This window comes from Bufo gargarizans, chromosome 1 (genome assembly GCF_014858855.1).
Source record: "Bufo gargarizans isolate SCDJY-AF-19 chromosome 1, ASM1485885v1, whole genome shotgun sequence".
Taxonomy (NCBI): domain Eukaryota; kingdom Metazoa; phylum Chordata; class Amphibia; order Anura; family Bufonidae; genus Bufo; species Bufo gargarizans.
In genome coordinates, this window is record NC_058080.1 from 720,194,220 (window position 1) to 720,216,877 (window position 22,658).

Genomic DNA, 22,658 nt, shown 5'->3' on the forward strand with positions numbered 1-22,658 from the left:
GACACATGATGCACCAACCAAGATAGTGGGGGTACAAAGGAGATGGTAATGCCACTCTGGGGTATTACATTCCCCGGCACTTAAGAGGCAAGCCACCCTCGGCTTGTGCTTAGGGTATATATAAATAGAAATACCATAAATATATATGCTCTCAGGGTACCAAAATATAGATAAAGTGCTGCATAAAAATACGTACGAAGACTAACATTAAAGACAGCTACCAAAAGGTCTCTCTGCCCTTGCGAGTAGGGTGTCCGAGAACAGTTTCCCTCTCAGGTATAACCAGAAAACCAAACTATGTGCACAAAGCGCTCACTACTGACTTTACTTTGTGTATTGGGCCACAAATACCAAAGAAAGCTCAGGGGTGTCCCACCACTATGCAATGAAACGCCAGCAAGCAGAAGGGTGGCTTTATCCTGTATTCTCTTCTAACAACAAGGCCTAATTATGCTTTACGCTATGTCACCTTGATGAACGAAACAGGTAGCTTCACACAAGGTGAAAATTAGGAGGAGGTGCCTTTTCCCCTACAACTCCAAACACACATGATAGCAGCCGGTCACCCTTAACGGTGTTAGATCTGCTTGGCACATAACCATTCGGTTCCTTTAAAGATAAGAACCTTTATTTTTTTAATTGTACTCAGAGGCGATCCATAATGAGCAAGGCGATGTTAGAGCTGCTTGGAACGTACCAGCCATCCTCAGAGGCAGTCCATAATGACTAAGCAATAAAGTGAGATGATGATCAGTCGGCACTCTGTAAATGAGAGCGTGGTGCACGCGCCCGAGATAGCAATCTCACGTGAATAGTAGAAAGAGACCGGCACTCACTATTCTTTTGCAGCGATGAAATCTTTATTGGTCACATATATAATGCTCTGTGGCGCGTTTTGGCTCACATCGGGAGCCTTTCTCAAACAGATATGGTATACAAACACACAGTAGCCAAACAGGATTTAAATAGCCTGCCAAGGCGGAAGTGACGTCAAGCAACCATAGTAATGGAATCAACAACAAAAACAGAAAAACGTGAAGAAACAACCCCAATCACAGCAGTATCAACAGTAGTCAAGGTATTACATTATTTAGGTAATTTTATTCAGAAATAGATTCAAGATGGAAAGATGCCATGGGGATTTCTTCATGTTTTCTGAAAAAGACAGAAAAATCATGAGTAAAAAAATTAAGTAATAGATACATAGGAATTAAAATCAAGCTTGGAGATTACCGGAAGCTATTGAGATCATACTCCCGGTTCAAACCCTTGGGCTCCAGTGTCTGCAAGATGTGAATCCAATAGGACTCGCGTTTTTTTTTAACATTTTGATCCTATCTCCCCCTCTGCGAGGTTGTGCTACATGCTCAATGATCTGAAAACGCAGCTGAGAGACATTGTGGTTACAGCAATCAAAGTGGTAGGGGATTGGTAGGAGCAGGTTCTTCTTACGTATTGTGGACTTATGCTTAGAGAAGCGATCCTTCATCCGCATAGAGGTCTCTCCTACATATAGGAGACCACATGGACACTTCAGTAAATACACTATGAAATTGCTGTTACATGTAAAAAAAATCCATTAACAGAGAATTGCTTCCTTGTATGGGGGTGTGAAAAGTGTTCGCCCCTAATTACACTTGAACAGTGTATGCATCCCAAACAGGGGAATGTGCCCCTCTTCGGTGTGGATAAAGTGCTTTGTCATTTTTCAATTTGACTGCTACCCACATCAGCCCGTACCACCATGTCGCTTATATTTTTATTACGCTTGTAGCAGACATCTTGTTTATGATTAGTACAATTGTCTGTTATGTATGTATACCCCTTATCATATGTACAGCGCTATGGAATGAATGGCGCTTAAATAATAATAAATAATAATAATAATAAGAGGAGGACTCTGAAATTCCTCCACAGAGGGGTATGCCCTGGACAAAATATTCCAGTGTCGATTCAGGATCAATCTACACTTATTCACCCAAGGGGGGAATTTTGAGACAAACGGTATGCGTGCTTTTTTCACTTTATTATCCAGAGAAGTAGCTTTATTCCTCTCCTGATTAAGAAGTGGAGTGGGATAACCACGATGTTTAACCCTTTCAAGACCAAGCTAGTTTTCACCATAAGGACCAAGCCACATTTTGCAAATCTGACATGTTTCACTTTATGTGGTAATAACTCTGGAACGCTTTTACTTATATAAGCGATTCTGAGATTGTTTTCTCGTGACATATTGTACTTCATGTTAGTGGTAAATTTGAGTCAATATGTTTCACCTTTATTTATAAAAAAATGCAAAAATTTACAGAGAATTTGGAAAAGTTTGCAATTTTCTAAATTTGAATTTCTCTGGTTATCTGACAGACAGTGGTAACTTACAAAATAGTTATTACTTTACTTTTACCATATGTCTACTTCATGTTTGCATCATTTTGTAAATGTAATTTTATTTTTTTGGGATGTTAGAAGGCTTAGAAGTTTAGAAGCAAATTTTAAAATTTTTCAGAACATTTCCAAAACCCACTTTTTAAAGGACCAGTTCATGTCTGAAGTCACTTTGTGAGACTTATATAATAGAAACCACCCAAAAATGACCCCATTTTAGAAACTACACCCCTCAAGGTATTCAAAACTAATTTTACAAACGTTGTTAACCCTTTAAGTGTTCCACCAGAATTAATAGAAAATGGAGGTGAATTTTTAAAATGTCACTTTTTTTGCAGATTTTTCACTTTAGATCCATTTCTCCTGCAATTCAGCATGGGTTAACAGCAAAATAAACCTTAATATTTGTTACCCTGATTCTTAAGTTTACAGAAACACCCCATATGTGGTTTTAAAGTGCTGTATGAGCACACAGCGGGGCTCAGAATGGGAGGAACACTGTTTGGCTTTTGGAAGGCAGATTTTGCTGGAATAATTTTCAGGCACCATGTCGCATTTGAAGACACCCTGAGGCACCCCAACAGATAAAAAACACCAAAAGTGACCCCATTATGGAAAATACACCCCCTAAGGATTTTTCAAGTGGTGCACTGAGCACTTTGGCCCAATAGCCGTTTCATAGAATTTAGAAAGACTTGGCAGTGAAAATTAAAAATTTCATATTTTACAAGAATATCTCGCTTTAGGCCCAAATTTGTCATTTTAACAAGGGGTATCAGGAGAAAATGCACCCCATAATCTGTTACCCATTTTCTCCTGAATACGTCAACACCCCATATGTGGTTGTAAAGTGCTGTATGAGCACACAGCAGGGCTCAGAATGGGAGGAACACCGTGTGGCTTTTGGAAGGCAGATTTCGCTGGAATAATTTTCAAGCACCATGTCGCATTTGAAGACACCCTGAGGCACCCCAACAGTTAAAAAACACCATAAGTGACCCCATTATGGAAAATACACCCCCTAAGGAATTTTTCATGGGGTGCACTGAGCACTTTGGCCCAATAGCCGTTTCATAGAATTTAGAAAGACTTGGCAGTGAAAATGAAAAATTTCATATTTTACAAGAATATCTTGCTTTAGGCCCAAATTTGTCATTTTAACAAGGGGTATCAGAAGAAAATGCACCCCATAATCTGTTACCCATTTTCTCCTGAATACATCAACACCCCATATGTGGTTGTAAAGTGCTGTATGAGCACACAGCAGGGCTCAGAATGGGAGGAACACCGTGTGGCTTTTGGAAGGCAGATTTCGCTGGAATAATTTTCAAGCACCATGTCGCATTTGAAGACACCCTGAGGCACCCCAACAGTTAAAAAACACCATAAGTGACCCCATTATGGAAAATACACCCCCTAAGGAATTTTTCATGGGGTGCACTGAGCACTTTGGCCCAATAGCCGTTTCATAGAATTTAGAAAGACTTGGCAGTGAAAATGAAAAATTTCATATTTTACAAGAATATCTTGCTTTAGGCCCAAATTTGTCATTTTAACAAGGGGTATCAGAAGAAAATGCACCCCATAATCTGTTACCCATTTTCTCCTGAATACATCAACACCCCATATGTGGTTGTAAAGTGCTGTATGAGCACACAGCAGGGCTCAGAATGGGAGGAACACCGTGTGGCTTTTGGAAGGCAGATTTTGCTGGAATAATTTTCAGGCACCATGTCCCATTTGAAAACACTCACCCCAACAGTGAAAACCGCAAAATCGAGGCTCTAGGGGTGCCAGAACATAAAAGGAAATTGAAGAATTACCTTATTTAATAAAATTACACCTTTCAATGTATTCATCTAGGGGTATAATGGGAATTTTTAAGGTTTTTATTTTATTTTTAATTTTTTGGGGGGAGCTATTATTGGATTGCCAAATGGAAAAATGCTCAACTAAAAATGTCTTGCCATGGATTAATTAAGAAATTAGTGAAATTAACTTAATGGATATCAGTTGAGGTGTGATAAACTTGAAAGCACTCTCCAATGCAGAGGCCCGGTTTAGAGGGGCAGGTCTGACAGTAGTGAGTGGTGTCTTTTCTAATCCCTTTAACCGAGCAAACTCGACACCTTTCTTGGGGTCGCCTTTTTTTTTCTGTGGGGGGAAGTACTCCAGGGAAATGCTGCCCACGTATTATTCTTGATACCCCAGAAGTACTGCTGGATGAAAAACTGGCCTCTCCTTCCTGATTGCCAAAAATCAATTTTTTTATTATTTTTTCCTGAAATTCCAAGAAGGTCCCCCCCATGACCAGCTGTTCTGTGGATGACAAAGGCATTATATAGTGACACTTGGGTTAGGTACGCAGCTAATTTTTTGTACCACACCATAGATTTTCTTAAGGCACTGTAGGTGTCAGGAAGCAGGGGGTGTTACCCCTACTCTGGGACCACGGGCACGGCGCAGGGCACGGGTTCCCCTTCAGCTTGGTAGAACACCTGGTGCCCGAGGTGCGGGTGCACGGCGTGTGCGCAGTACACAGGCTGCTCGCACATTTCCGGGTGCATAGAGTTCCTGCATTATCCGGCTGTCAGGTGTGAGTCCTTGCTGAGGGAGATTCCCAGTACACACCTTCCACCTTCCTCGCCTGCCATTGGTTCCTGGGGAGGGTGGTTCCTACCTTCCCTGGCTATAAAGACCTGGCCTGAGCTCTGGTTCATTGCTGAGTTATTCCACCTTATGGTGAACACCTAGCCTCCCTGCAGATCCTTCTATTGCCTGTTGTTTCTTTGTATCCTTCCCGGCTACTGACCCCTGGACTGTCTTCCGCCTTGAACCTTCGCCTGCCTGCCTCGACCCGGATTGGACATTGACTACCCCTCTTGGATTATCCCTAAACTTGTACCGCATTCTGGGCTGTCAGCTGCTTCCTGCCAGTGGGTTCCTCATCCCACTACTGGCTCCCTGGGAGGTTCTGACAGAATAACTCAGCCTTCACCATGGAACCCGCAAAAGCAGTGGATCCCATGACGGCCATGACCCAGCAACTTAACCTCATGACGCAGGCCTTCCAGGAGATGCAAGCGAGTCATGAGCACCTGCTGCAGAGGGTTGCCACACAGGAGCAGCGCATCGCAGAGCGCACCGCGCTACCACCCTCGCCTCCCCCTACGCCGGCGCGCACCCTGGAAGTGGTCTCTAGCGAGCCGTCAGTCAGCCTCCCTGAGCGGTTTTCAGGAGATCGGAGGAAGTACCGCTCCTTCATCATCTCCTGCGAGCTGTTGTTTTCCCTGAAGCCACGTACATATGCCACGGACTTCGTCAAGGTACGCACGGCAATTTCCTGCTCTCAGGGCCTCCCCAGACCTGGGCGCACCAACTCCTACTAGCCGATGACCCAGTGCTGGCATCTTGGAAGTCCTTTGCCGCAGCTATGCAAAGACTTTATGATGACCCCCTGCGTTCTTCAACCGCCAGGGGTACCTTGCGCACCCTCCGCCAGGGCAGACGTCCAGTGGAGGATTACATCATGGAATTCCGTGAGGTAGCCCCGGATACGGGCTTGAACGAGGTGGCCTTGATTGACCAGTTCCGCATCGGTTTGTCCGAGCTGCTCAAGGATGAGCTCGCCCGCATTGGGGTGTCGGGCTCCTTGGGGGGCCTGATGGACTCAGTAACTCACCTGGATCGCCGCTTCCGGGAAAGACGACAGGAGCGACAACAGACCCCGCCTCTAACAGAGCGCCGGTCGGAACCCTTAAGGCTTCCTGTTCCTGTGGTAGCAGACGGTAACCAGGAGGAGCCGATGCAGATCGGGGCTGTTCGGGGTCCCCTGTCCACGGTGGAGAGAACCAGGAGAAGAACCTTGCATCTGTGTTTATACTGCGCAAAACCGGGCCATTTCCTGAAGGACTGTCCCATCAAACCTCCCGAAGGTAGGCCGGAGACACCCACGGTATGCATTAACCTACCTATGTATAACAACTCGTCTCATCTCACCATCCCTGTTTCCCTGCAGCTGGGACAACAACAATATTGATCTCTCTGCCATCATTGATTCGGGCGCAAGCAGCTGTTTTATGGACAAGGATCTGGCTTCCCAACTAGGCATCCCGTTGCGCCCTAAGAAGAACCCATCCCAGCTGCATCTGGTGGATGGCAGCACCCTAAAGACGGGACCTATCGCCATGGAATCACATCCCTTGTTCCTCCGCATCGGCCTTTACCATTCCGAGAAGATCGTGTGGGACATCGTGCCTTCCCCCTTGTTTCCAGTCATTTTAGGCATCCCCTGGCTTAGGAGACACAACCCCACGATTAACTGGACCTCTGGCTCCATCACCTTCACGCCCCCCTCCGGTTCTCCTGTTCACGCGTCTCCGGCTCCAAGCCCTCCTACGGTTCTGGGCACCGTTGAACACAGACTACCCGACAAATATCGGGACTATGCAGACGTTTTTGAAAAAAAAGGAGCAGACGCCTTGCCGCCACACAGGCCTTATGATTGCCCCATTGACCTGCCTCCCTGGAGCCCCACTGCCGTACGGGCGCTTGTACAATCTGTCCGAACCCGAGACCAGGGCCCTGAAGGACTACATAGAGGAGAGCCTAGCGAAGGGGTTCATCCGTCCCTCGACCTCTCCAGTTGGGGCCGGCATCTTCTTTGTAGGGAAAAAAGATGGGGGTCTCCGGCCCTGTGTCGATTACCGGGCCCTGAACGACATCACCAAGAAGAACCGGTACCCACTCCCTCTCATTCCCGACTTGCTGGACAGAGTCAAGGATGCCCGTTTCTTCACCAAGATCGACCTCCGTGGGGCCTACAATCTGATTCGTGTCAGGGAGGGGGATGAGTGGAAGACAGCATTCCGCTCACGGTTTGGGCACTACGAGTACCTTGTCATGCCCTTCGGGCTCTGTAACGCCCCTGCCACATTTCAGTGCTTCATCAATGACGTCTTCCGTGACCTGTTGGATACCCATGTTGTGGTATATCTGGACGATATCCTTGTCTTCTCCAGATCACTGCCACAACACGAACGGCATGTCAAATCGGTGCTCCAGCGTCTGCGGACCCACAGTCTCTATGGCAAGCTTGAAAAAAGCACCTTCGAAGTCTCGTCCATTGAGTTCCTGGGCTACATCCTATCCCCAGGTCGAGTGGAGATGGACCCCAGGAAGATCCAGGCCGTCCAGAATTGGCCTGTCCCCCGCAATCGGCGGATGGTGCAGCAGTTCATTGGTTTTGCCAATTTTTACCGCCGATTCATTCGGAACTTTTCAGCGATCTGCGCTCCCATCACTGCTCTGACCAGGAGCAACACCCTGTTTGAATGGACCCCGAAGGTCCAACAGGCATTCCAGCACCTTAAGAGGCTGTTCACACAGGCACCTATACTGGTACAACCGGACGCCTCTTGCCCGTTTTTTCTGGAGACCGACGCCTCCGAGGGGGCTATCGGGGCTGTTCTCTCCCAGGTCCAAGGGGAGAAGCAGCTTCTCCATCCCGTTGCCTTTTATTCCCGCAAACTCACCGGGGCCGAACGCAACTATGATGTGGGTGAGAGGGAGCTGCTCGCCATCAAGGACGCCCTGGAGGAATGGAGACATTTGCTGGAAGGAGCCGAAAACCCTGTGGTGGTGTACACCGACCATCGCAACCTCGAATATCTCCGCAGTGCCAAGCGACTGCGTCCTCGACAAGCCAGGTGGGCTCTCTTTTTCTCCCGTTTTCGCCTCCAGATTACCTATCGACCGGGATCCAAGAACGGCAAGGCTGATGCCTTGTCCCGTATGTGCTCCTCCGAGGCCGATCCTGCACCTCCGGAACCGATCCTGCCAGCCGCATACTTTCTAGCCACCCAACACTCCTTGATCGAGAGGATCCGACGGGCCAGCATGCCAGCTCCAGAGGAGGCAGCCCATCTGCCAATGAAGCAGGGGCTTTGTTACCACCAACAGTGGATCTACGTCCCAGTCTCCCAGCGACTGCCTGTACTACAGCATCACCATGACCACCCCACAGCAGGCCACCGAGGTAGGCGCAACACCACGGAATGCATCCTACGTCAGTTTTGGTGGCCCTCTTTGGCAGCCGACGTACGCTCCTTCATAGAGTCTTGTTCCGTGTGTGCACTCTACAAACGTCCCACCTCAAAACCTGTTGGGTTATTACAGCCTCTGCCAGTACCAACCCTTCCATGGCGCAACATAGCCATGGATTTCATTGTGGACTTACCGCCTTCACAAGCCTGTACCACCATCATGGTGGTGGTGGACAGATGTACCAAGATGTCCCACTTCATTCCGACCTCCGGTCTCCCGACGGCCCAAAAAACCTCAGAGTTGTTCCTCCAACACGTGTTCCGGTTGCACGGGCTCCCTGATTCCATCGTCTCAGACCGGGGCTCACAATTCACCTCCCGCTTTTGGACCCAGTTTTGCCGTAGCCTTCATATCACTCGCAGCCTGTCTTCTGCCTATCACCCCCAGTCCAATGGGCAGACCGAAAGGACCAACCAAACCCTCGAACAGTTCCTTCGCTGTTACACATCCCATCTACAAGACGACTGGGTGAGCCATCTCCCCTTCGCGGAATTTTCCTTCAACAATCAGCTTCATTCCTCCACCGGGCTCTCACCATTCTATGCCAACTATGGCTATCATCCCGCAACTCTCCCGGATCTCCCCCTTGATGTCCCAGTGCCTGAAGTGGCTCAACGGCTCCAGGCTCCTACGAGAACTGAGGCGGACCCTAACGCAACAACTCCAGGCCGCTCAGCAGCGGCACAAGATGCAGGCAGACCGTAGACGCACAGAATTCCCCAGGTACAAAGACGGGGACAAGGTGTGGCTTTCCACACAGCACCTCAAGCTGTCCTGTCCCTCCCGAAAACTGGGACCCCGTTACCTTGGTCCCTTTGAGATCGTGAGTATGGTCAACAACGTTGCAGCCAAGCTCCAGTTGCCTACTTCCCTGGGAATCCACCCGGTATTCCACGTGTCCTTGTTGAAACCACACCGTGCCAACCCGTTCTCGGACCGGGCACCTGCTCCACCACCTCCCATCCAGGTGAATAACGATGATGAGTATGAAGTCCAGGAGATCCTGGACTCCCGCCGCCGGCGTGGGGTCCTGGAGTATCTCATCCACTGGAAGGGGTACGGTCCCGAGGAGCGTTCCTGGGAGCCCTTGGGGAATGTCCATGCGGCCGCCAAGGTGCGGGCGTTCCATCGGGCTCACCCCGAGAGGCCTTCCCAGGGTCGCGTCCGGAGGCCGCTCCTTGGTGGGGGGCTCTGTCAGGAAGCAGGGGGTGTTACCCCTACTCTGGGACCACGGGCACGGCGCAGGGCACGGGTTCCCCTTCAGCTCGGTAGAACACCTGGTGCCCGAGGTGCGGGTGCACGGCGTGTGCGCAGTACACAGGCTGCTCGCACATTTCCGGGTGCATAGAGTTCCTGCATTATCCGGCTGTCAGGTGTGAGTCTTGCTGAGGGAGATTCCCAGTACACACCTTCCACCTTCCTCGCCTGCCATTGGTTCCTGGGGAGGGTGGTTCCTACCTTCCCTGGCTATAAAGACCTGGCCTGAGCTCTGGTTCAGTGCTGAGTTATTCCACCTTATGGTGAACACCTAGCCTCCCTGCAGATCCTTCTATTGCCTGTTGTTTCTTTGTATCCTTCCCGGCTACTGGCCCCTGGACTGTCTTCCGCCTTGAACCTTCGCCGCCTGCCTCGACCCGGATTGGACATTGACTACCCCTCTTGGATTATCCCTAAACTTGTACCGCATTCTGGGCTGTCAGCTGCTTCCTGCCAGTGGGTTCCTCATCCCACTACTGGCTCCCTGGGAGGTTCTGACAGTAGGGCTGTAGTACCTGGTCTGAAAGATCCACTCCACCCATGAACTTGTTGTAATCCTGGATACACACAGGTTTGATGTTCTGCTCTGTGGTTCCTCGGACTGGGACTGGGGTGGACTGATCTGCATGGAGGGTAGTCAACACAAGAACATCCCGTTTGTCCTTGTATTTTAGCAGCATCAAATTTTCTGAGCAAACAGCCCTGCTTTCCCCACGACGCACTGTCTGATCTATAAAGGATTTAGGGAGCCCTTTTTGATTTCTTCTAATTGTGCCACATGTGCCTATGCCTCTGGCAGCAAGGCACTTCAGGAGAGGGACACTATTGTAAAAGTTGTCCAAATACAGATGGTATCCGTGGTCCAGCAGGGGGTGGACTAAATCCCATACTATCTTCCCACTTATACCCAGAACCGGGGGACAATCTGGTGGCTCAATTTTGGAATATTTTCCCTCGTAAATACGAAAGCGCAGTGTATACCCAGATACACTTTCACAGGCCTTATACAACTTCACACCATACCTAGCCCTTTTATTGGGCAGGTACTGGCGGAAATGTAATCGGCCTTTGAAGTGGACCAATGATTCATCCACTGAGAGACATTTTTGGGGGGTATATACTTGACCAAATTTGGATATGTAGTGGTCAACCACTGGCCTAATTTTAAAGAGTCTATCATAACTGGGGTTGCTTGGGGGTAGGCATTCATTATTATTGCTGAAGTGTAGGAATCTTAGAAGAGCTTCGAAACGGGCCCGGGGCATGGCAAGACTGTGAAGAGGGGTGTGATATAAAATATCTTTGTTCCAATACAAATGTATTGTTGTTTTTTTTATAATTCCCATGCTTAGGAGAAGTCCCCAAAACCTTTGCATTTCAGTTGTGTTAGTAGGGGTCCATTTGTGGGGCCTTGAGAGATAACTGTCTGGATGGGAGGCAATAAATTGTTCTGCATATATATTTGTTTGTTCCACCATCAAGTTAATTAGGTCATCAGTGAAGAATAATTGGAAAAAATTAATTTCACTGAAACCTGTTGTATCTAAATTGATGCCTGGAGTGGCTGTAAATTCAGGCACCTGGGGCACATAGTTATCTGCAGGGATCCATGAAGAGTCACTTGTACGGGGCTGCGACTGCGCACTACCCCTAGGACGCCTACGAGGGGGTTCATCATTAGATGAATCATCTGAGGAAGATGAAACTAAAAATGTCACTTCATCTCCACTGTTGGAGTCAGTGTCCTCAAAAAGTACGGCATATGCCTCTTCGGCAGTGAAAAGCCGTTTAGTCATTTTAAACTGTAAACTAACGTAGATTTTTTTTGTCTTTTTTTAATATATTATTTTTTTTAAAAATAGAACAGTAGACTAAAATACTGTATATCCTTTAGAATAGGATAAAAACTCCCCGAGTCACTTGGAAATTATTGACAGGTGTCACAGGTAGCACAGATGGCTGGCGATGAGCCAGGGGTCTAGTATGGGACACAGAGTAGTGCCAATATCCTTACTGGGGCAGAAAAGGGGTTAATTAATGTATTATTTTACAGTATTAGGTGGCACAAAGCCACATGGGGCATAAGAGACTTATATTTTACAGAATGGTGCCACTCAAGCACAGGACACGAGTGTATACACACAGGAGGATGGCACACCTATTGACGGTTATTATTTTTTATTTTTTTATGTAACTTGGGAGTGTGTGACAGGTGACTTGACGGACAGACAGGCTAGTGTGACAGGTATCTTTATTGAATGGACAAACTGGAGTCACAGGTGTCTTGATGGACGGACAGACTGGACTGACAGGTGTCTTGATGGACGGACAGGCTGGAGTGACAGGTGTCTTTATTGAACGGACAGACTGGACTGACAGGTTTCTTGATGGGCGGACAGGCTGGAGTGACAGGTGTCTTTATTGAACGGACAAACTTTAGTGACAGGTGTCTTGATTGACGGACATGAAGAGGGCATTGGCTATTTGTTCGGTCCCCCAAGCATATCCTTTCTATGTCCCCCACCTCCCCCTATCCCATAAAAATAAATACACAACACTACTGCTTGGATTTTAATCGGCCACAGCAGCCGTTTATTGAATAAATACATAACATAATTAACTTAAATTAACCAATAACGAGGGAGGTCCTAGAAGCCCCAATAAGCTCATAAACACTGGAACACCTGCGTCTCCATCTTACCCCCAGCCGTTGAACCCAGCTCGGAGGCAGCAACTAATGGACGCGTAGTTAGATACTACCAGCTCCTCAATGAGAGTCCGGCCCCTCCCGCGGGGCCCTCCCATCCTCAGGTACCACCATATTCTTCCACTTCAAGGACCTCCCCCGCCTCCACGACTGCTGCGACAAAACAAAGGACCCCAAAAAACTTCCCCAAATACCACATTCACCAAGGGATGGGAGGGTGGGCGTTTGCCTGTCCTGGCCGCAATGCTCCTGCTCCCACCTCCTCCTTCCTGGTCACCGCTAGCCGCCTCCCCCGCTCCCCTAGCAACTCGCGCCCCTTCATTTCTCCCTGCCTCCCCCTCTTAACCCTTCACTAACCTGTCCCTTCACAGCCAAGCCCCTTCATGAGCGGCCTCCCCTACCGCTGTGCTTCCCGTACGGCCTGACTTGAAGAGGGCATTGGCTATTTGTTCGGTCCTCCAAGCATATCCTTTCTATGTCCCCCACCTCCCCTATCCCATAAAAATAAATACACAACACTACTGCTTGGATTTTAATCGGCCACAGCAGCCGTTTATTGAATGAATACATAACATAATTAACTTAATTAACCAATGACGAGGGAGGTCCTAGAAGCCCCAATAAGCTCATAAACACTGGAACACCTGCGTCTCCATCTTACCCCCAGCCGTTGAACCCAGCTCAGAGGCAGCAACTGATGGACACGTAGTTAGATACTACCAGCTCCTCAATAAGAATCCAGCCCCTCCCACGGGGCCCTCCCATCCTCAGGTACCACCATATTCTTCCACTTCAAGGACCTCCCCCGCCTCCAATAACGCGCAGCTTGACCTCCTCAAACCTGCGCGTCCCTCCACATCCGTAATGCTATCTCCACACCGCTCTGGAGCCCGAGAGACCACAAATCCATCCCCATCGCATTCAGATGCACACCATCCGTTCTCCAAAATGCACCAACACCCTTCTCCAACTCTTCATGCCGCACCACCACAGCCCCATTTTTCACCATAAACCGGCCCACTGCCCTATTTACCTTAATCCGAGCCTTATTAAGACTCTCCACCGACCTCGCCCCCCTCCAAGACTTCCGCGGAACAATGTCCAACCAAACCGTGACTACCCCCGGGAACAATGCCCAAATCCTCAGCAGGTCAAAATTCACATCCCGTATCAACTCCCGAAATGGACGCCTCCCCAAGTCATTGCCCCCCCACATGTAGTACCAACACATCAGGAGGGCGATCCAACCGCACAAACCGATGAACCGCCCGCAACACTCCACCCCACAACATACCTCTCACACCTAACCACCTGACCGTAGCCAACTCCGAACTAAATCCCAACTGGCGACCACTCGGCCTCACATCCGCTCTGATCGCCCCCCAAAACACATATGAGTGACCCAAGATCCACACCAAGGCCGCCAGCAAACCTGCGAACAACAAAAGAAACAAAATTAACACAAACCCTACCCATCGCAGCACAACTACAAATATCCCAGCCAAACATAAGATTTAAACCGTACCGACTCCCACCGCCCGATCCTCCTAATCACCTCATCACTGACCCCTAACCTGGCTGCCTCAGTCGCAGCCCCAATCCTAAACGAATGTCCAGAATAGTCCTTGTCCGGCACACCCAAACCTCTCAAACATTTTTTGAACACTGCCAAAAATTGAAATCTGGACAAAAAGGAACCGTCCTCATGCCTAAGAAACGGAACCGAATCCTTCTTGAGACCTGACCCATAAGTCCCCACACACCGCACTGGGCACATACTACAACCTGGAACCGAAAACAAAGTAAACAGTTGCCCCCTACCCTCCTGGTCCGTTTTAGACCTACGAATCCGGACAAACACCCTGTCCCCTGCCCACTCCACATCTTCACTCCTCAACCCCCCCGCTCTGCTAACACTGCCACAAACCAACTCCCCCAACCTGAAAGCCCCAAAAAACACTAGTGCAAATGCCGCCCTAAACAACCCCAGCTCCCATACCAAGCTACAAATGCCGCTCAACTTGTCACCCATCCGCAGCAACAACTCAAAAGACACTGGCCTCCTACGATCCATCACCTTACCCCCCCCTTACGCCATCCTTTCAGAACCTGCCTCACCAAAAAACTTTTCGGGAAAAAATCCGGCAGTCCCCGCAACTTCAACCCAAACGCCCCACCCGCAATAAAATGATTCACTTTGGACACCGACCAGCCCTCACTCTTCAAATGACCCAGCAACATCAACAGCCTAATATCCCTATCCCCACCCCAGCCCCCCAAGACCCGTTCCAACTTTCCCAAGTTGTCCATGCCTTACCATACTCCCTCCAAGTACCCGGACTCAGCGAGTCCCTCAACAACCCCATCACTTCTCCTCCAGGATCCCCCAAAGCCACGGCGGACACTCCAGACCTTCCACCTCCACTTCTGGCGCTAGAAGCCGGAACCGCTCCCACTGTGAACGAGAAAGAGAATCCGCCACCGAATTAGACACTCCAGCCACATGCTCTGCCATCAACCACACATTAATCGACAAACATCGCAACACCAAAAACTGCAAAAGCCTAACTACCGGCGGGGAAGATGCAGACAAACTGTTGATAGCCTGAACCACCCCCAAATTGTCACAATGGAATCGCACCTTCCTATTCTCGAATTTCTCCCCCCACAACACAACCGCCATGACAATGGGAAAAAGTTCTAACAAAGCCATGTTCTTTACCCAACCCCGACTTACCCAAGACTCCAGCCACCCGCCCGCACACCATTGACCCTGGCAATAAGCACCAAACCCCACTCCCCCCGAAGCGTCCGTATATAGCTCAAAATCCACACTATCACACAACTCTCCCATAACTAACATCCGCCCATTATACTGACCCAGAAATTCCGCCCATACCCTCAAATCCCCTTTTAACTCCTTACGCAACCTAATGAAGTGATAAGGCGCAGACACCCCTGAGGTTGGCATAATCTGACATGCGAAATTCAACTTCCCTAACGACTGCAAATCCCGCAACCTAATCTTCTCCCTCCCTATGGCCCTATCAATCTCCTGGCGCAAATTCAGCAACTTATCCTCCGTAAGCCTACACTCCATTCGCTCCGTATCAATGACAATTCCCAGAAAACACAACTCCGTCACCGGACCCAACGTCTTCTCCTGCGCTAACGGTACCCCAAAACGTGCAAAAACTGACTGCACTGTGTGCAACAACAACGAACAGACCCGAGAATTCGCCGGTCCCAAACACAAAAAATCTTCCAAATAATGAATAACCGACGAACAACCCGAAACCTCTACCACAACCCATTCCAAAAACGAGCTAAAAGTCTCAAAATACGCACACGAGAGAGAACACCCCATAGATAAGCACCTATCCACAAAATACTCCCCCTCCCAAAAACAACCCAACAAACCCATGCTCTCCGCGTGAACCGGAAGCAAACGAAAAGCCGCTTCAACGTCAACCTTAGCCAACAACGTCCCCTGTCCCCACCGCCTCACCCACCGAACAGCCGCATCAAAGGAAGTATACACCACCGAACAAAGTTCAGGATCTATACCATCATTGACCGACGCACCTTTTGGGTAAGACAAATGATGAATGAGCCGAAACTTGTTCGGCTCCCTTTTGGGCACCACCCCTAGCGGAGACACCTTCAGATTCGGGATCGACGGTTCCTTAAATGGGCCCGCCATCCGCCCCAACTCCACCTCCTTCCTCAACTTCTCAGCCACCACCCCCGCATGATCAAGCGCGGACCTAAGATTCTTATGAACAATAGGCCCCGCCGTCACCATCGATGGAATACGAAAACCAAACCTAAACCCGTCCCCCAACAACTCGGCCGCCGCACGATCCGGGTACCTATCTAGAAACTCCTGCATCTCTTCCACCCGCATCGGCGTCAGACCCTTTTCCAGCCCCCTCACCCCCCCTTTGCCTTCCCCCCTTGAAGCAACGGCTAGCTTCATGGGGTCCCCCACACACCGTGCACTCGTGCTTAAATTTGCACTTAGCCCCGAACCTGCAGTTTCCCTCATTAAAAAGGAAACACAACCCTTTTGCCGACGCTGCTGCCAACGCTCCCGGAGATGACCCCCCGGACTCTCCCCGAAAGGACTGCCCAGCCCTAGGCGGCGCCGTCACCCTCAACCACAACCTAATATCCTTGTGGTCCCACCGGATATCAGGCCTCACCGCCTTACTCTGCCGGAACTGCTCATCATACCGGAGCGAGCCCACACCACCGTATACCCGTTACGCTTCACCAATGGCATCCTGGTAGCAAAACAACGCCGAACAGCATTCTGGGGACCTTTCCCCAATGACACTTGCTAATATAGCAAACGCTTGTAGCCAATTAGCAAATGTGCGTGGGATCAACCGATGCCGCCGCTTCTCTTCCTCTTCCTTTTTCCCCTCATCCTTCTTCCCCCTATCCAAGTTAAACCGTTCTAATGGGAGCAGCGAAAATATCTCCACATATTCCCCTTTCCAGATCTTCTCCCTCACCTCTTGCTTCAAATGTGCCCCGAGGGGGCCCTCAAAGCACACATACACCTCGCCGCGAGCCCTGTCATCTAACCTCTGCACCTCATCCCCCCCCCACCTGAGTCTCAACAGACACCGACCCTGCCGCCCCCCCTTGCGTCCCCGCCACCGACCCTGGCAACACTCCCCATCCCGGCAAAGGCGACCCCCCGCCAGCCCCCAAACTAGACAACCATCCTGCCAATCCCCCCAAAAACCCCAAACCCTTACCTAACTCGCCCATGCCCCCCCCCCCAACACCACCCACCGGGAAACCCTGCGCTAACATGGAACCCCATGCAATCTCACCAGGCACCACGGGCGCTGTGACTCCCGCTGCCGCAGATCCTGACTCCCGTAGCACGGACACTTCACCGGCGTAGCTCCTGGACATCGACGGCTGTTCCTCCTGGACCACCTGCACGACCCTCTGGACCACGCTGGAAGGACCCCGGGACGAAAGCGCGGCGCCCCCCACGCCTGGGGTACTCCCGTCCTCGCTGTTTTGGTCTTCTCTGGGCCTGCACGGGTATTCCCCTCCACCCAGTACAGCCCGAGGCACCTGGATCCCCTCAAGAAGCCGAGTGGACCGCCCGCTGTAGGCTGGACTGAGCCGGTCCACCAAACCTGGTCCTGCATCCACCTGAACTGCCGCAGGGAGCGGGGGAAGGGGCGTCCCGCTCCGCTCAGGGCCCCGCCGTGTGGTGGGATTCCTCCCGCGGCGAGAGCAACTCGCTGAAGGCTGAGCGGATGATCTCCGCCGCGGAGGGTCCGCAGAGGGGCTCCCTACTCTGCGCCGGACCCGGGGGGTGCTTTCAGGGCTTAGGCGCGCCGGTGGGTGACCCCGCCGCGGCCGGGCAGCCCGTCCAGTGGGGGTAGCCACAGGAGCAGGCGAAACTACGCACGCACCAACCTGCTCCTGTAGCCAACCAGGCCCCCGCACCTCCACCTCCGGCCGCAGCCGCTCCAACAGCTCCTCCACTGACAACACGGGCACCGCCATCACGCAACCTGTCTTTTGCCTGTCCTGGCTGCAATGCTCCTGCTCCCGCCTCCTCCTTCCTGGTCACTGCTGGCCGCCTCCCCCGCTCCCCTAGCAACTCGCGCCCCTTCACTTCTCCCCGCCTCCCCCTCTCGGTCTACTCACACAAAATGCCGCCCAGCGTGTCCCTCCAGCCCGCCCATCTCCTCTGGAATGCGATCCTACCTCTGAGCCAGTGGACGAATTCTCGCGCCTGCGCCGTGCGCGTCTGTATTCAGCACAGGCGCAGTGACTGTCTGAACGCTCCCTGCGCTGGCATCTCCACTGCGCCTGCGCCATCTGTTCCTCGGAACACTCTGACGTAATCGGCGCAGGCGCAGTGGAGATGTCTGTGCAGGGAGCGGTCAGACAGTCACTGCGCCTGCGCCGAATACAGACGCGCACGGCGCAGGCGCGAGAATTCATCCGCTGGCTGAGATGGAGGATCGCATTCCAGAGGAGATGGGCGGGATGGAGGGACGCGCTGGGCGGCATTTTGTGTGAGTAGACCGAGTCTCTAGGTGCTGAAAAGACGCCCCCATAGCACCTAGAGGCTCATTAGCATATCAATAAAAGTTCGTTTTTTAGGCAAACGGCTGCACACAAAGGTCTTATAATAGCATTGTTTGGTAGAGCAGACACTAGCGGATCGCTAGTGTCTGATAGCTAATTATGTCAAAACGAGGTGATAGAAACCCTTTAAGGTGTTGTACTGCATCAAGTCCTCTATTGCTTGTCTTTCAATCCGTGAAAGGTTATGAGTTGAATGACAGCCATGTTGTCTCAAGTCCTGCAATGCCTGAGATATATGGCGCTGAACTAGAGCAACAAATGTTTCAACAGGATGATAGCTTTTGGGTGGTTGAAAGTTACTTTTTAATCTCAAGCCAAAGTCTTTCAAGGTAAGGCGATTATCATCAATATTAACGCTTACATGGCTCGTCTTATCAGGATTAGAGAAATGTGCTTTGAGTCTGGTGTTGCGAAAAAAACGCTGACAGTCCATGTCAAGTTCAAAGCTATCTAGTGAAGCGGTCGGACAGAAGGACAAGCCCTTCTCAAGCACTTGAAGTTGTAATGGACTCAGGCTTTTAGAAGAAATATTAAATACTAAAGTGTCACTAATGCCTGTACCTGAGAGCGCGTTGTCCTCGGTGCATCGATGCCGCCGATAATGACGTCCTGCTCGTCTGGTGTTCTTCTTGGTTGGGGTCTTTGTCGCCGTCTTCCTAAAAAAGCTGGTCGTGGTACTCCGATCGTAGAGTCGCTGCTGGACCCGGAAGACATGGAGCCTGTACGGCGCTGTGGACGGGTAAACAATGGTGTTGCGGTACCTGATAAGTCCTGCCATTTGTAAATGCGTTTATTCTGATAATCCTCAGAATCTCTGATGAAGCACTTTATCCACACCGAAGAGGGGCACATTCCCCTGTTTGGGATGCATACACTGTTCAAGTGTAATTAGGGGCGAACACTTTTCACACCCCCACACAGGGAAGCAATTCCCTGTTAATGGATTTTTTACATGTAACAGCAATTTCATAGTGTATTTACTGAAGTGTCCATGTGGTCTCCTATATATAGGAGAGACCTCTATGCGGATGAAGGATCGCTTCTCTAAGCATAAGTCCACAATACGTAAGAAGAACCTGCTCCTACCAATCCCCTACCACTTTGATCGCTGTAACCACAATGTCTCTCAGCTGCATTTTCAGATCATTGAGCATGTAGCACAACCTCGCAGAGGGGGAGATAGGATCAAAATGTTAAAAAAACGCGAGTCCGATTGGATTCACATCTTGCAGACACTGGAGCCCAAGGGTTTGAACCGGGAGTATGATCTCAATAGCTTTGTGTAATCTCCAAGCTTGATTTTAATTCCTATGTATCTATTACTTTATTTTTTACTCATGATTTTTCTGTCTTTTTCAGAAAACGTGAAGAAATCCCCATCGCATCTTTCCATCTTGAATCTACTTCTGAAAAAAATTACCTAAATAATGTAATACCTTGACTACTGTTGATACTACTGTGATTGGGGTTGTTTCTTCACGTTTTTCTGTTTTTGTTGTTGATTCCATTACTATGGTTACTTGACGTCACTTCCGCCTTGGTGGGCGATTTATATATGTGACCAATAAAGATTTCATCGCTGCAAAAGAATAGTGAGTGCCCGTCTCTTTCTACTAAGCAGTAAAGTACTGACTATCTGGTGATCTAAAAAGTGCAAACATAATCCATCCATAGTCATATAAAATATCACATTGTTGTACCTGAAAGAGAAATACACAATGGGCACAATACCTAAACGTTGCTGAAAATGTAAGACGTGCAAACTTTCATTCAAATATAAAGGCACATTTTTAACAAGATAGCAAAATGCTATAAATCACATTAGAGTCTCTTTAGAGCCCATTCTTCAATGTTTGAAGGTAAAATGCACTGAACTGTCAATTTTAAGTGCAATAAACAGAAATGTCACTAGTTGTAATCCAAATGAGGTAATAGGGTTATTTGTAATCCACTTAAGGCACAAAGTCATATGTAATCCACATGGGTAAGAAAGTTATTTGTAATCCACAAGGGTATAAAAGTAGCAGCACAGACCATGAGAACCGTTGGCAGAGGCTCCCAAATAACCTGAAAAGGGGGAAAAAAGAAAGGAAATGGGCACTATCCAGTGCAACTTGGACTTCGGTCACTGGGGGTAGTGCTAACTCACATGACCATCTGGATGAGGGCTAAAAACAAGGACAACCTGCAAACATAAAAAAAAACACATGGAATATGCCAACAGGCCCTCACAGTTTCGGACTCCATTGGGACCATGACCGGGTTTCTGCAGAGGTGGGTCCTGGTCCATTGGAAGGTCCCCAGATGGTCCGGTTGGGTTCGGCACGACCTGGTCGGGGCTTCGACTCAGCTCCGCTTGGATCTCCTCAGGTATTGGAGGTGGGGTCTGAGGCCAATAAGCGCTCTGGCATGTTCCATGCAGGCCTCCCAGACAAGGTCATCATTCTTTTCCATCCTTGAGGGAGCCATAGGTAAGCTTCCAGCTCCCATCTGGGCACCGCAATCCATACCCTGCTGCACGTTCTGTCCTCCAGCAACATCTCCTGGTGCCGGGGCCTTCAGCTGGGTCAAGCTGTATGTTGTCCGTGAGACGTATCGGGTGCACCATCCATACCAGGCGCAGGCGTACCGCAGGCCAGGGATTCATATGGCGGAAGACACCTGTATCTCGTTCCTCCTGAGCAGCGGAGGGGGAGCTCCAGCCGCCTCCGCCGTACCAGCCGGCACAGGGTTGGCCTGTGGCTTCTTCCTCTGGTATCACTTGCGCTGCGGCTTAGGTGCCACCGTATCGTTCTCCGTCTCTCTGGCAAGCACTGGAGACGATGGAGGGGCTCTTGTTTCAGGGAGCTCATTCTCCCCTCTCGGGTGAGGTGCTGCCATGTTGCTTTTTGGTTCACTGGCACAGGCAGGATGAAGGAGGAGCTTCTTGGGAGGGACTTTCTCTCTCCTTCGTCACACCGCACTACCGCTCCTGGTGGGCTGGATTAGAGTTTCCTGCTTTAGCTGGGGGCGTTCCTGAACTTTCCCGCTTTTGTTGGGCATGAAGAAGCTGCGCCATAGCATGTAGAAATGGCGGATAAACTCTTTGGGCGCCGGTGCGCAGCGTCTTGCGCCAGTCGCTCCACAGTAAGCACATTAAAGTCATTTTCAACAGTGTATTTGTAAATCCAATAGGCTAATCAAGTTGGTAGGCACACAATTTTGTTGTTTATATCCTGTTCTTAAAGGGGTATTCCCATCTTAGACAATGGGGGCATATCGCTAGGATATGCCCCCATTGTCTGATAGGTGCGGGTTCCACCGCTGGGACCTGCACCTATATCGAGAACGGAGCGGGGAGCGCTGTGGCTGGAGAACCCTAGTTTTCCCGAGTCCGTCCACCACCAAGCGCTAATCCCCGTCTCTCCCATAGAAGTGAATGGGAGCGTGCCGCGCATGCGAGGCCCATGCTCCCATTCATTTCTATGGGGCAGACGGCAATAGCCGAGCCAGCGCTCAGCTATTTTCGGCGGCCCCATAGAAATGAATGGAGGGTGGCTGCACATGCGCAGTGCGCTCTCCTTCACTTTCTGGGCTCTGTTCTCGATATAGGTGCGGGTCCCAGCGGTGGGACCTGCACCTATAAGACAATGGGGGCATATCCTAGTGATATGCCCCCATTGTCTGACATGAGAAAACCCCTTTAATGGCACACAGTTTGATACTGTTCTGAATCCTGTTCGTGAACACCCCTTGATTGCAGCGGCCCAACCTTAGGCGTCTAGGGTATCCCTTGCCCCCTAGGAGGTTTCTATGAAATATGTCTCTCTTATAGAGCAAGTAGTTTTGACGCCAGTTGCAGTTAAGCAACAAGGACATGGTGCCCCCTGTGTAGAAGATAGTGTGGGTACTCAGGTGTAGGATTGCCAGAGTGGTGTAGAGTGGCCTACAATCTCTCTGAAGGTGTTGTATACACGTGTCACGGTGCTCCTACCTGGATATCTTTGGATCCCAGACGTGGTGGTCCGAAGCAGTGCAAAAAGGGGTGTTGAACTTGGGTAGTGAATAAGTAGAATAAATGGAGTCCAGACTT